This window comes from Symphodus melops (genome assembly GCF_947650265.1).
Source record: "Symphodus melops genome assembly, contig: scaffold_91, whole genome shotgun sequence".
In the NCBI taxonomy this organism is placed as follows: Eukaryota; Metazoa; Chordata; class Actinopteri; order Labriformes; family Labridae; genus Symphodus; species Symphodus melops.
In genome coordinates this window covers 12,501-17,500 of record NW_027636633.1, presented here as the reverse complement: position 1 = coordinate 17,500, position 5,000 = coordinate 12,501, and the positions used below count along the sequence as shown (strand labels likewise).

Genomic DNA, 5,000 nt, shown 5'->3' with positions numbered 1-5,000 from the left:
CATTCTGTTTTTGTGAATTCACTTGATTTTTGGCATCCGAAAAAGAAGGAGAACTACATCATGAAGCTGTGCTTGCACGCAGATTGAACAGGTTTCACACAGGTGGCAAACATTTGACCGAGGACCCTAAAATCCACCTTTGTCACGAACTGTTGTGTCTGTCTAAAGCCCCGTTTCCACTCAGCAGTCCGGTACGGATCGGTACAGTTCGATTGAGCCCGATCCCGTTTGTGTTTCCACAGCCATCCGTGCCCTATATGGTCGGTGGCGTGTAAGTCGGATGACGATAGCCGCTATGTAAATAGCGTCATATGATAGCAGCTAACAGCTAACCGCTAACAGCTAACTAATAAATTCAACAAAGGAGAAAAACGCTACACAAACAAAACCAACACTGGAGACATCCAGCAGGTCATCTCCTCTGTCACTGTCATGTGACTCTTTATTACAACAACTCAATCCAGCTTTGTTTCAGAGAAGGCTGTGAGCGGCGAGGACAAATACACACGCTAACAATCAGCTGTGTTACAGTCAATGCTTTAAACACGCCAGAGTTCTGTTTGTCACACAGGAAGTGACCATTCTTTCAACCAATTAGATTAGATTCGATGATTAGATGACTTTATTGTCCACCGTGGTGGAAATTTGTCTTTGGCTTCTCCGAAATACAAAAAACACACAGGACAACTTAAAACACTCCACAAAGTACAACAATACGCAATTAATACATAAATAGTTGTGCAACCAATCAGAGGACTGCTGTGTTTAGCTCCACCTTTTCAGGTCGGCTCCACATTCTTGGCACCACAACGGAAGGGTCCCAAAAAGTGGGACGGTACGGATCGGTTATTTGGGAATCTTTCCCGGGATCATTCTGTGGAAACGCCACAAAATGCGCGCCGTACCGAGATGATGCGAGATGAACCGAGCCGGACCGCTTGGTGGAAACAGGGATTGACATGACTCACAATCAGACACACTGTGAAGTAGCCTGAACCCTGAGAGCAGACCTGTTAGTCCTGGAACAGGGTGAGAGCAGACCTGTTAGTCCTGGAACAGGGTGAGAGCAGACCTGTTAGTCCTGGAACAGACTGAGAGCAGACCTGTTAGTCCTGGAACAGGGTGAGAGCAGACCTGTTAGTCCTGGAACAGACTGAGAGCAGACCTGTTAGTCCTGGAACAGGGTGAGAGCAGACCTGTTAGTCCTGGAACAGACTGAGAGCAGACCCGTTAGTCCTGGAACAGACTGAGAGCAGACCCGTTAGTCCTGGAACAGACTGAGAGCAGACCTGTTAGTCCTGGAACAGGGTGAGAGCAGACCTGTTAGTCCTGGAACAGGGTGAGAGCAGACCTGTTAGTCCTGGAACAGACTGAGAGCAGACCTGTTAGTCCTGGAACAGACTGAGAGCAGACCTGTTAGTCCTGGAACAGACTGAGAGCAGACCTGTTAGTCCTGGAACAGACTGAGAGCAGACCTGTTAGTCCTGGAACAGACTGAGAGCAGACCTGTTAGTCCTGGAACAGACTGAGAGCAGACCTGTTAGTCCTGGAACAGACTGAGAGCAGACCTGTTAGTCCTGGAACAGACTGAGAGCAGACCTGTTAGTCCTGGAACAGACTGAGAGCAGACCTGTTAGTCCTGGAACAGACTGAGAGCAGACCTGTTAGTCCTGGAACAGACTGAGAGCAGACCTGTTAGTCCTGGAACAGACTGAGAGCAGACCTGTTAGTCCTGGAACAGTTTCTCTCGTGTCTGTGTGTGCGTGTGTGTGTGTGTGTGTGTGTGTGTGTGTGTGTGTGTGTTCTTCGTCCAGATATATTGGTACAGATTAAACCAATATATATTTGTATTCTCTAAGCTGTGCAATGTAAACAACACTTTAAGGACACTATCCGTCTCTTTAAGGACACTATCTGTCTCTTTCAGGACACTATCTGTCTCTTTAAGGACACTATCCGTCTCTTGAAGGACACTATCCGTCTCTTTAAGGACACTATCCGTCTCTTGAAGGACACTATCCGTCTCTTGAAGGACACTATCCGTCTCTTTAAGGACACTATCTGTCTCTTTAAGGACACTATCTGTCTCTTTCAGGACACTATCCGTCTCTTTAAGGACACTATCCGTCTCTTGACGGACACTATCTGTCTCTTTAAGGACACTATCTGTCTCTTTAAGGACACTATCTGTCTCTTTAAGGACACTATCCGTCTCTTTAAGGACACTATCTGTCTCTTTAAGGACACTATCTGTCTATTTCAGGACACTATCCGTCTCTTTAAGGACACTATCCGTCTCTTTAAGGACACTATCTGTCTCTTTCAGGACACTATCTGTCTCTTTAAGGACACTATCCGTCTCTTTAAGGACACTATCTGTCTCTTTAAGGACACTATCCGTCTCTTGAAGGACACTATCCGTCTCTTGAAGGACACTATCCGTCTCTTGAAGGACACTATCCGTCTCTTTAAGGACACTATCTGAAGGCTCTGCATGAGGAGGGCCGAGACAGATACATACATGATCTTTTTACTTTCTCATTCAGCTGATTTTTGAGACGAAAACATTTATTTTTGTCTAAAAGCTTAAAACCCACCTGAGTGCTGATGTGATGAACTTCTCCGTACCACTAAAATAATAATAATGCTCACTTTACCAAACTTTTATTAATGGTTGAGTCCATGAACAGAAGATTAGTGCATTATCTACCTCCACAAACACAACGGGACCTCAGCCACTGACGAAGCTCCAGGGACCTCAGTGATGGATGAAGCTCCAGGGACCTCAGTGATGGATGAAGCTCCAGGGACCTCAGTGATGGATGAAGCTCCAGGGACCTCAGCCACTGATGAAGCTCCAGGGACCTCAGTGATGGATGAAGCTCCAGGGACCTCAGCCACTGATGAAGCTCCAGGGACCTCAGTGATGGATGAAGCTCCAGGGACCTCAGTGATGGATGAAGCTCCAGGGACCTCAGTGATGGATGAAGCTCCAGGGACCTCAGCCACTGATGAAGCTCCAGGGACCTCAGTGATGGATGAAGCTCCAGGGACCTCAGTGATGGATGAAGCTCCAGGGACCTCAGCCACTGATGAAGCTCCAGGGACCTCAGTGATGGATGAAGCTCCAGGGACCTCAGTGATGGATGAAGCTCCAGGGACCTCAGCCACTGATGAAGCTCCAGGGACCTCAGTGATGGATGAAGATCCAGGGACCTCAGTGATGGATGAAGCTCCAGGGACCTCAGTGATGGATGAAGCTCCAGGGACCTCAGCCACTGATGAAGCTCCAGGGACCTCAGTGATGGATGAAGCTCCAGGGACCTCAGCCACTGATGAAGCTCCAGGGACCTCAGTGATGGATGAAGATCCAGGGACCTCAGTGATGGATGAAGCTCCAGGGACCTCAGTGATGGATGAAGCTCCAGGGACCTCAGTGATGGATGAAGCTCCAGGGACCTCAGCCACTGATGAAGCTCCAGGGACCTCAGCCTCTGACGAAGCTCCAGGGACCTCAGTGATGGATGAAGATCCAGGGACCTCAGTGATGGATGAAGCTCCAGGGACCTCAGTGATGGATGAAGCTCCAGGGACCTCAGCCACTGATGAAGCTCCAGGGACCTCAGCCACTGATGAAGCTCCAGGGACCTCAGCCTCTGATGAAGCTCCAGGGACCTCAGCCTCTGATGAAGCTCTAGGGACCTCAGCCTCTGACGAAGCTCCAGGGACCTCAGTGATGGATGAAGATCCAGGGACCTCAGTGATGGATGAAGCTCCAGGGACCTCAGTGATGGATGAAGCTCCAGGGACCTCAGCCTCTGACGAAGCTCCAGGGACCTCAGCCACTGATGAAGCTCCAGGGACCTCAGCGACTGATGAAGCTCCAGGGACCTCAGTGATGGATGAAGCTCCAGGGACCTCAGCCTCTGATGAAGCTCCAGGGACCTCAGCCTCTGATGAAGCTCCAGGGACCTCAGCGACTGATGAAGCTCCAGGGACCTCAGTGATGGATGAAGCTCCAGGGACCTCAGTGATGGATGAAGCTCCAGGGACCTCAGTGATGGATGAAGCTCCAGGGACCTCAGCCACTGATGAAGCTCCAGGGACCTCAGCGACTGATGAAGCTCCAGGGACCTCAGTGATGGATGAAGCTCCAGGGACCTCATTGATGGATGAAGCTCCAGGGACCTCAGTGATGGATGAAGCTCCAGGGACCTCAGCCTCTGATGAAGCTCCAGGGACCTCAGTGATGGATGAAGCTCCAGGGACCTCAGCCTCTGACGAAGCTCCAGGGACCTCAGCCACTGACGAAGCTCCAGGGACCTCAGTGATGGATGAAGCTCCAGGGACCTCAGCCACTGATGAAGCTCCAGGGACCTCAGTGATGGATGAAGCTCCAGGGACCTCAGTGATGGATGAAGCTCCAGGGACCTCAGCCTCTGACGAAGCTCCAGGGACCTCAGCCTCTGACGAAGCTCCAGGGACCTCAGCCTCTGACGAAGCTCCAGGGACCTCAGCCACTGACGAAGCTCCAGGGACCTCAGCCACTGTTCTCCCTGTACCAGGAGAACTGTGCAGGAAGTCGTGTAAACACCTGACCCCTGGTTTCTCACAACGACCTGCACAGGCTAAGTGATCTATCAGCAAACAACAAGAACAGTTTACAGGACGAGTACTGTGGAGCTAATATCAAAGAAGATGATCAGAGCCTGACAGAGAACCCCCCCCCCCCCCCTTTGTGACATCACATCCCCCGAGCTTCTTCTTCTGACACTTACAGATTGTCCATGATCCCACACCACCCCCTCTCTGTTTTCCATTTTTTGACCATCCAGGCATATTGATCGCCATGGTTACCTCCTACAATGTGACTGCTGGCTCGTCTGTAATAGCATGGAGTCTTTACAGAGCACAGCCTGCATGTGTTAGTCACTGTGTTGTGTTTGAGTGTGTGACGTGTGAACACACTCCTGAATCATGCAGCGTGACAGGATGAGACG

At 50.4% G+C, this 5,000-nt stretch overlaps 1 protein-coding gene across 1 annotated transcript in view; it reads left to right on the top strand.

Moving 5' to 3' along the window:
• LOC306819271 (solute carrier organic anion transporter family member 3A1-like) overlaps positions 1 to 5,000 on the top strand; it is a gene marked incomplete at its 3' end in the record, with an annotated part of 26,506 nt that overhangs the window by 9,116 nt on the left and 12,390 nt on the right. The window lies entirely within an intron of this gene.